Below are 11,206 nucleotides of genomic sequence, written 5' to 3' on the forward strand. Positions count from 1 at the left end.
TAAAAAAGGGGGGTTGGGAGGCACACCCAGAACATTGCTGCTGCTGTCAAGACCAAAATATACACAAAATACAGATTAAGGGAACATCACACACACAAGAAAAGTACAGTTTTAACTCTTACACCAGAGCTTAAAAACTTGCTTTTAAATCTAGGAGCCAGTTTGTCGAGCCCTATCTTACGAGGCTAGTTAAAATCACTTATCTTAGAAAAAAATATATGCATTAATTTACACCATATAGCCATATCACTTCAACCCCTTAAGGACCAAACTTCTGGAATAAAAGGGAATCATGACATGTCACACGTCATGTGTCCTTAAGGGGTTAAACTAACTAGTATGTCATAGTACCCCAATATCGGTGGGTCTACACTAATTTAAACATGGGAGATGTACATGCTAACTGCAACACCTACTTTATTTTATAATTCTCTTTTACTGAAATTTTTAAGAGATACAGAAAGCAAGAAGGGTGGGGGGTTATCTGCAGAGAACACAAAATGAGTTTTAACAGAATACTGTATTGCATTAAAATGGTTTGAACATACGCATACATCTAGCACACAGGAAGGGGTTACCAGTAACTATTGGTGTAATGTACCATAGCAGTGCACACCATTCAACAACTTGTTTCAACGTAAGAAAACTCAGTTTGTACAACACCTATTTCGTCAGTATTACCGCTACTAAAGATGAACTACCCAGTAGTGATGTCGCGAACATAAAATTTTCGGTTCGCGAACGCCGAACGCGAACTTCCACAAATGTTCGCGAACGGGCGATCCAGGCGAACCGCCATAGACTTCAATGGGCAAGAGATCAGATGAGTCCTTTTAAAACCCACAGGGACTCTTTCTGGCCACAATAGTGATGGTCAGAAAAACTGACTGCTATTATATTAGAGTCAAAAAAGTTTTGTTTTTTTTAAATGCAAGCTATTGTGACACCGGTGAGTGCGTGGTGGCTTTGGGCAGGCCCTGAAACACACACGTGTGAAGGAAACTGACTGCTATTATATTACAGTCAAAATTGTTTTTGGTTTTTTTGTTTTTTAAATGCAAGCTATTGTGACACCAGTGAGTGATTGGTGGCACTGGGCAGGCCCTGAAACGCACACGTGTGAAGGAAACTGACTGCTATTATATTACAGTCAAAAAAAGGTTTGGTTTTTTTAAATGCAAGCTATTGTGACACCAGTGAGTGAGTGGTGGCACTGAGCAAGTGGGCACAGTATACTCTGTGAGCCTGACACACACGCTGGCAGGCAGGCAACTGCAATTAGATTACACAGGAAAAAAAAAAGCAGACTGATGTTCTAGCCCTAAAAAGGGCTTTTTGGGGTGCTGTCCTTACAGCAGAGATCAGATGAGTCCTTCAGGACTGTAGTGGACACTGAATACACTAGCCTAGCTATCGATTTCCCTATTAAATCAGCAGCAGCTACACTGTCCCTCCTCTCACTAAGAATGCAGCTTCAGAATGAATCTAAAATGGATGCTGTCCAGGAGGTGGGAGAGTCTGGGAGGGAGGGTCTGCTGCTGATTGGCTGGAATGTGTCTGCTGACTGTGAGGTACAGGGTCAAAGTTTCCTCAATGATGACGAATAGGGGGCGGACCGAACATCGCATATGTTCGCCGTCAGTGGCGAATGCGAACAAGCTATGTTCGCCAGGAACTATTCGCCAGCGAACCGTTCGGGACATCACTACTACCCAGCAATGAAAATGATGTAGATTAATTTAGACTACATCAAAAACAATACAGTTTCTAAAAAACAGCAATCTTCTACATTGCAGGGTTAGAACTAAAGAGCCACTGCACCCAGATCACTTTGTTAAAATGAATATGCCTGAGTGACTTTAGTAATCATTTAATAAATAATTTGGATTCCTGGACTGGTGAATTATAACAGACATGTCACCTATACACCATGAATTGTAATAGACCTTCATAAGCATCACATCAGAGGTTATATACATGGAATTTATATAAAGGTTATAAGAACATGGTTAAAAAATAAAGGGCCAGAAAACAGAAAAGTTCAATTACATTTGTGAGAGATCTATATGTGTCTCGGAAACTTTTGGGAAAGCAGCCTAAAAAGCCCTGTAAGTGCCTTGTCTGCCAGTTATATGTCTGTGACATCTTCATCATGCTGGGACAGCACATAAATACAAGTGATGTCACTCGAAACCTGGTGAGCCTGGCTCTGTCAGCAATCAGTCTGATTTTAACTTATCCAGGACTTACTGGCTGAACCATGTGTTTGTTAGAAATTATAGCATGACAGCATATATACATTAACCAGATCACATGTATAATGCGTTCATAAACATGTTAACAGGGGTTGTACAACTTACGTGATGTACCTTCCTATAGGCGCAGTTCAAAATTAAATGAATTCTGATCATAAACATACTTGGACGGCTGATTTGTAAACAGTTGCAGCTAGGGTTAGTTTAAACCATTCTGTATAATCGTAGCAGGACACAGCATGCCAAGTGCAGAATGAGCCTGGGTTCAGTTTGCATTATAATCAGTAGAATATCATCTGAATCTAAAATGCTGCAAGGCCAAAAACGATAGGGGAGCTGAAGATATCAGAATAATTACTCTCGCTGTCAGTCCATGGCTTTGGCAGCAGGTTGCTATGTTGTAGAGTGGGGAATGGATGGTATTGTGAAGGGGTCCAAAGTTTGATAACCCTTCCACAAGCCTAAAAAAATACAATATAATCATGTATTTGTTATAAAACTGCTGTCATGAAGCAGCAGTGACCATAGGAGTGCAGGTATAGTTATTTGGAATAAATAAGGCATAGAGTATACCCTTCCTTCCAGTCTGACCATCTCATACCAGCAATGGGCACTGTCATAGGCTGAAACCTCTCACAGAGCCGGGTTTATCCTCCTTGCTGCCCCAAGGCCAGTTTCCTCAATGCACTCTGCACACCCTCCCCTATCCTTTCCTATACACACACATACAAACACTGTGGTGCATGCTACTGAATAGGTGAATGGGAAGCTGCTTGTGAGTGTGTGGAAGGGAGGCTGTTGAGGGATGGGGCTGTTAGTAATTCTGTGCGCAGTATCTAGCTGAACATCATAGGAAGTGTAGTCCACAAACATCTATAATGTTGTCATCATGATCTATTAACCTTGTGAACAACTAACCACACCACTCAGCCACCCAAACTATGGGCAAAAAAATCATAGGATATGTCCTCAAAAACATTTCCTCATGAAATGTACACCACAACCAATATTGAACAGTACCCTGCTACTAAAGTTATTTTTGCCCTAAATTAAATGTTCAGCCATGAAAATATGTCACAAATACATAATACCTAATTGCTTCCCTATTTTATTTTTTTGTTCTCATACTGTCTTTTTTTTTTTTGTTTTGTTTTTTGATCCACACTTTATTCCTAATTCTTTTTTTGTCAATTTCCTGTGATTTTTAGTTTTTGGTTTTTCATTTAGTTTATAGCAACCAATTTATTCCCCCTTCATATACAGTCTTTGTGCAGTCTCTCCCCATAGTATCACCGCTCTCCTCTTCTTAGAATGTCTCTCCTCACAATGCCTTTCTACTTTCCTCGTAATGCTGTTCCTCCCCATCTCACTGTCCATGCTGTCTCTTCCCCTTACTGTGTCTTATCAGTCTCTCTATGGCTAAGCTATCTGTTCCTAGGTTGTCCTTTATTGCTGTCCCCTCCTAGATAGTGTTTATTACTGCTAGACAGTGTCCTTACTTTGTCTCTTATTACTGTCTTTCTACATGCTATTAGTTTTATGTTCTCTCTGTTACTCTCCTGGCCCAGTGTCCACTGATCTATTTATTGCTGCTGTGTCTTTCCAAGATGGCTCCCCACATGCTGCCTCTCTCCCCATGGCTGCTGCAGATCAGCCTTGTTACTTCTCTGGAAGCAGATTCCATCACACTGTCTGCATCATGTAGGACCAGGGCATTAACCCCCAGTAACTGCTGTCTGTCAGCAGAGGTAGCCACACCCCCTCCCTCACTGTGAGTTCTAACCATTCTTATTAAAGGGCAGCCTTACTATGTCTCCTCATGGCCGACCTACACAGCAGTAAATATATTAAAACAGGGGCTGGCCATTGAGGGCCAAACTAGCTGTACCACATCCTTTTGCCTCCCCCCCCAGGGCTATGGTCTTAGCGGCCTTTTTGGAAATCTGACCCTGACGCTCTCAGCCAATTACAGCCAGCCATTGCCATGATTCCCAACTATCCTGCTTTCGGTGTGTGTAAGAGCCAGTGTGTTTGTGGATAAATACGCACAAAGTGCAGAGACAGGCTACAAAATTGATAAAAGGAATACAGCATTTTAATTACGAAGAAAGGTTATAAAATTAAAATCTCTTTAGTTTTAAAAACGGCGCCTCAGAGGCAATATGATAACATTATACAAATTGATTTGGGGCCAATACAAACAATTGTCTGGAAATCTATTCACAACCAGGGCTATACATAGGACACGAGGTCATGCATTTAGACTGGGTAATAGCTTCTTGGTCCAAGGAGAAATCTGACTGCCATTCTGGGGTCAAGAGTGAATTTTTTTTCCTAGTTTGTTGCAAAATTGGAAGTGCTTAAAACTGGGTTTTTTTTTTATTCTTTGTTTGGATCAACAGCAAAAAACATATGTGAGGAAGGCTGACCTTGATGGGCATCTCCTTTCATGTAACTACCGTATGTAATAAATGTATTTATTTTAACAACTGCCTGGCATCCTGTCTATCCACTCTAGTGAGGACTTCTAGTGAGGGATCATACCACATGCGCCCAATACATTAAGCAGTTAGTCTGCTCGATCAAATGTGAGTACATTTCATATATATATACCATATATACTCGAGTATAAGTTGACCCAAATATAAGTCGAGACCCCTAACCCGTGGCAACGCTCTGACCACGCGGCTATCGCGAGACTTGCAGAGGGAGCTGACCGGAGAAGAGAGAAGGGAGCAGACAGGAGATGCAGGAAAGGTAAGTAAACGCTTCCTGACAGCCCCCAAACAGGACCGCCGGGCTTGTAATGAGCCCGGCGGTCCTGGTCTGCATAATTGCAATGTAATTTGCCATTATACAGACATTGACTCGAGTATAAGTCGAGTGGGGGTTTTTCAACACAAAAAATGTGCTGAAAAACTCGACTTATACTCGAGTATATGCGGTACTTTTACTACTTTTAAGGACACAAAGAACATTATTTTTTATTATATTTTGTTTCTTTATTTCCCTGGGTCCCTTTGGCACTATTATGCTGAGAGATCTGAGAAATGCACTCATCTATATATCCTAGAAGTAGGGATAATACCACTCTAAGCTGCGAAATCCAGAGCTGGCCTAAGCTCTGGTAAATGTTAGTAGGACTTAAATTATTATTTACTCATTATTAATGAAACGTACTGTACCATTGGGGCCTTTCTTTTGTTCTCTTATATGCACAAACGGATTTCAAGCCTTGCCTGACCTGGAATTCCCCATAAGGAAACTACCTCTATCAAGACGTGGCTGTTCCCTTACTAGTGGTATTTTATTCGGATTTGACTTTTCCATTCTATTTTATATTTTATAAATACTTTTAGTTTTTTATATACAGTGGGACCTCGGTTTACAAACGCCTCGGTTAACAAAATTTTCGGTTTACAAATGAAAATCCATTGAAAATAATGCCTCGGTTTACAAATTTGTTTCGCAATACAAAGCAAGTTTCCCCAGGACGCATTGCACTTGGGAGGTTTATAGGGCCGCCCCCTGCATGCTGGAGTCTGTGGGTATCACGTGGCGTCGAGTTTGGAGGTGTTGGAGCGGCTTTTGCATCGAGTTTTGGAGCCATTCTGGAAATTGTTTGCAGTTTTGGGACTTTTTGGCGCATTTCTCAAGCTGTGGAAAGGTAGGGAGCTGAGCTTCATCGTTTGCATGCCTTTTACTGTGTGTTCTACATTGTGGGTTGGTTTCCATGCCAGCTCATTTTGACTTTTTTCTGACCTCCAGAACGGATTAATTGGTTTTCAATGCATTCCTATGGGAAACCGCGTTTCGGTTTACAAATGTTTCGCAATAAGAAACGTCCCGGAGAACGCATTACATTCGTAAACCGAGGTCCCACTGTATTTTATATATATATATAGTTTAATACATACAAGATTACTGGCGCTACCTTCCTCCTTTTCCTTTTTGTTTTCTAATAACGTTTAGGGTTTGTGAGGGAACCCTATTCCTTTAGGTGTGCTGCCTTTTTTCCTGCTTGTTTTTGTGGTGTGTTTGTGTTGACCCTTTGCTCTGTTGTGTCCATATATTTACATAATGCATGGTAATAAGGACCATGATTAATCAGTTATACATTACAAACAAGTAAACATAGAACAGAAGTTTGTAGAAGATACAACGAGTCGATGACCCAATATATTATAAAATGGAGAGAGGGCCATTATGGTATAATTAAGGTATCGTCTCCCCTCCACGTCTACACATATATTTAATGCATTATCAATGTAACATACTTTAGAAAATAAAAAGTGCTAAATCTATTCTGAAGTGTCCGTTTAAGAGAATTGATGGAGTGGCAGCGAATATCTCCCTAAGTTAGAAAACAATACAGTTCTGGTAAACCTTACAAGGAGGTTAAATTAAAAAAATCATACATATTACTGATATGAATTCTCAAACTATTAGTGCACAAATGCTTTTTGATTATATGAGAGCTCTTTACAGTGGGCTACATAACGATTTATGACATGGTTTCCTTTAAAGGAACTCTCCAAGCACCATAACCACTACAGCAAATATGGTATCAGGAATGCTTTGGTGCCCTCTCATTGTAAGTAGCCTGTTTTTTGTTTTTTTTTTTACCTGGGGTTGATGGCTCTCCTGAGCTAAGAATTGCAGTGTGTTGTAGTGGTTATGGTGCTTGTAATATTTATTTAATCATCAAACTGGCATTAATACAAAATTTGGAAGAAAAAAAAGGCTATACAATTATGCACGAGCCATGACCAACCAGAAACAAAATATAACTGAAAGGCTACGAGGGATTGACTCAGATATAGGAGAAAAATGAAGAGAAAAAATAGTGCAATACGTCTGATAAAAAATATACAACAGTCTAAAAGCTGGTATAAAACTCACATGTGGAGGAGCTATAACTTGCTCTAGTATGAAGGGCGTGCAGCGGTATAATCCCCGCTTATGGGATATATGGAAGGTTCCTCCGTTAGTGGTCAAATATATAAAAAAAAAAGAAAAGGAGACAACAAATAGTGCTCACTGGGTAAAATCCACGGTAAAAACAGAAAGTAAAAATAATACTCACAAGGATGGAGCAGACCAACTGCTCTTTGATGATAGCGTTGGTGGTATTATCCCCACCTAAGGATTGCTTGTGGTCCAAAATGATGCCAGGTAGTAAACAGGTATAAAAACGGTGCTCAGTGTATTAAATAGATAGATGGTACTAGTAAAAAAAGTGACCAAATATTCTTTAATATAATAAAATACACAGTAAAAGTCCACATACGCGTTTCGCCAATACGGCTTTATCAATATGGAAAAGAACCTGGTACCTGGCAAGGTAAAGTTTAAATAGCAGTACAGATAATTAAAATTGGCGCCAAAAATTAGGGATAGCCAATCAAAATTAGAATAATAAGCAGTAATGATATAACATATTAAAATAGACCAGTGTTATGTAATATACATTACAATAGGCTCTATGAGCCTTATAAAATATCAATGTTAGGAAAACGAAGTGTAAATAGAATAAAAATACATTTGTTAATACAGTCATGTGACCGGCAAGTGGCCGCAGGGGATTCTGGGGCTTGGAGTTTATGGACGTCGGCAAGCACTGCGCAGCTGCCGGCGTCCTAATTGGGAAGTAGGAATTAGACGTCGGCTCGCATGTGATTGCGGCCGGCGTCTGACGAATGGGTTCGCACTGTGATGTGACGACGGCTCGCGTGTAGCTGCGGCCGTCGTCATGGAAACCCAAGACGCATAATGAAACCGGCGGCTGGCACAAGGCTGCAGCCGTCGTATGGATGACCAGCTGAACTACACGATCATAGGGGGAAATGATCGGTGTAACAGGGATAAGGCTAGTTATCTGATATACTGAAAAGTATCATCAGGTACTAGCCTAACATAATGAGACAATTAAATTAGTTTAAAAATGACCACATAATGAATTTATAATGGGTAGATGCACCACAGGAATAACCAATTAAATGTACAGTAAAAAATATTAATACAATATGATAAAACCTGCAAAGCTATATAAGCAAAAGTAATAAAAGGCTGAATAAAAGGCACAAGATTACAGGAAATTATATAAATCGAAATCAACATTTAAACCATGAGGTGTGAGAGTTTGGAGTGTGTACACCCACTCCATTTCAGTTTTTCCTAGAATGTTTTTAATATTCCCCCCTCTCCATGGAACAACACATTTTTTTATTCCAATACACTTTAATAATCTAGGGTCTCTATTATGTTTAATGAAGTGTTTGGATACTGAATGATTTAAGTATCCATTTTTAATGTTTCTGCAATGTTCGCTTAATCGCGTTTTCAGGCACCTTGTGGTCATTCCAACATATTGGAGGCCACAAGGGCACTCAAGCAGATAGATAACATTTTTAGTTGCACAATTGATAAAATCATTAATTTTGTAAACATGATTTGTGATCTAGATATATCAATGATCACAAAGAGTACTCTAATTACTACAAATCACCCACGATCCCCAGTCACCAAAACAGATACCAATTACTATCATTGGATTCAGAATTTGAAAATGAAGATCATTTTTTAGAAATCAGAACCCACCCCACCTCACTAACCCAGACACCATACCCCTTACGGTCACAAAAACGGACCTTAAATTTAGAGGAAGAAGAAGTGGTAGGCGCGAACAAAAAAGAAAGACTAGAAAGACCATAACCACTCATGACAATACCAATACGAATACTGGCATTTGTAACCTTTCACAAAAAATTTTAACTAGTGCACAGATATCAGTTTTAACTAAAGGTTTTAAATTTGCCCCAACCAATGCTTTTAAACCTTTTGAAGCCTTTCTTGACGTTAATAAATTTGTCCGGAAAGCGACCCTTAAAAGATTTTTTATAGAAAAAAACGAAGAGAATTCCATTTTAAACCCGACCCCATCCCCCTCCACACCACCACAGCCCAATTCAATAATCAATACACAACTTAGAGAAAAATCCACCTTCTATCCTGCCCATTTTAAATCTGCTCCCCTCACCATGTTTGAGAAATTAGTGGTAAAGGACTTAGAAAAAATTAAGAACAATAAATATGATCCTCAAAATCTCACTCATTCTGAAAAACTGGCAATAAGGGAACTTCAGGAAGATAAAGATATCGTGATCAAGCCAGCTGACAAAGGAGGTGGGATTGTCATATTATCCAGTCAAATGTATATTGAAGAGGCACACAGACAATTGAATGATACTAATGTGTACGAAAAACTTTTGTCAGACCCAACTGCTCAAACACAAATCATTTTAACTCAATTTTTAAACAAAGGCTTAAATTTAGGGATTTTAAATAAACACGAATTTAATTTTTTAAACAAAAAATTCCCGGTAATACCTGTTATATATTTTCTCCCCAAAATTCACAAAAACGAAACCTCACCCCCAGGGAGACCTATTGTGTCGGGCATAGGCTCCCTTTTATGTAATCTGTCACAATATATAGACACCCTTTTACAACCATCCGTTAAACTTATGAGATCTTATCTTCAAGACTCTATGGCTCTTTTAAAGTTCTTAAATAATTTTATATGGAAACCCAGTTTTATATTAGTTACTTGTGATGTGCAGTCATTGTATACTATTATACCTCATGAGATAGGCTGTGAAGCTATAAAAGACATACTAACAAAAGAAGGTAAAATTGCCGGCACACAAATTGATTTTATATTAGAAGGTATTAACATCATTTTAAAAAATAATTATTTCTGGTTTTTAAACTCCTTTTATTTACAAAAAAGAGGCACTGCAATGGGTACTAGGTTCGCTCCCAGCTATGCCAACTTATTTATGGCCAACTGGGAGTCAGAAGCTATTTTTAGTGATCATGCCTGGAGAGCGAACCTGGTCTAATTTTTTAGATATATTGATGACCTTTTTTTTATTTGGGATGGCTCTGAGGATGATCTTAACTCTTTTATGGATAATCTTAATATTAATAACAGAGGTATTATTTTAACCTATGAGTATAGCAGGGAACATATTAACTTTTTAGATTTGAATATTTTTATAAAAAATGGTAAAATAAATACGAAAACATTTTTTTAAAAAGTCTGTGTCTATAATGCCATAGACAAAACAAGTTGCCATTATCAACCCTGGCTCGATAGCGCCCCCAAGAGCCAAATATTAAGACTCCGGAGGAACTGCTCTGAAATAAGTGATTTTAATATGCAAGCAAATCTTTTAAAAGACAAATTCATCGAGAAAAATTACTCCAAAACAGAGCTCATGGATACCATTGAAAACATCCAGAATAAAGATAGAAATGAACTTTTACAATATAAGTTAAAAAATACAGATAACCCTATGCCCCTGCCCATCATTTTTAATTATAACAACAAAAGTAATAATATAAAAAAAATCATTAAGAAACACTGGCATATTTTAAAACAGGATGAAACTCTTCAAAAGATTTTACCAGAACGTCCGAATATAGTTTTTAGGGGAGCCCCGAATTTTAAATCAATATTAACTAAGAATTTTACAAAAGAAACATCACATGCACCCTCTTTTTTTCCACAGATTAAGGGTTTTTGCAAATGCAAAATGTGTATAGTGTGTAGAAGCACGGACCCCACAGTTCCTAACAAAGTCACTCAATTCACTTCCAAAATGACAAATCATGTTTACAAAATTAATGATTTTATCAATTGTGCAACTAAAAATGTTATCTATCTGCTTGAGTGCCCTTGTGGCCTCCAATATGTTGGAATGACCACAAGGTGCCTGAAAACGCGATTAAGCGAACATTGCAGAAACATTAAAAATGGATACTTAAATCATTCAGTATCCAAACACTTCATTAAACATAATAGAGACCCTAGATTATTAAAGTGTATTGGAATAAAAAAATGTGTTGTTCCATGGAGAGGGGGGAATATTAAAAACATTCTAGGA

Source organism: Pelobates fuscus, chromosome 11 (genome assembly GCF_036172605.1).
Source record: "Pelobates fuscus isolate aPelFus1 chromosome 11, aPelFus1.pri, whole genome shotgun sequence".
NCBI classification, from domain to species: Eukaryota; Metazoa; Chordata; class Amphibia; order Anura; family Pelobatidae; genus Pelobates; species Pelobates fuscus.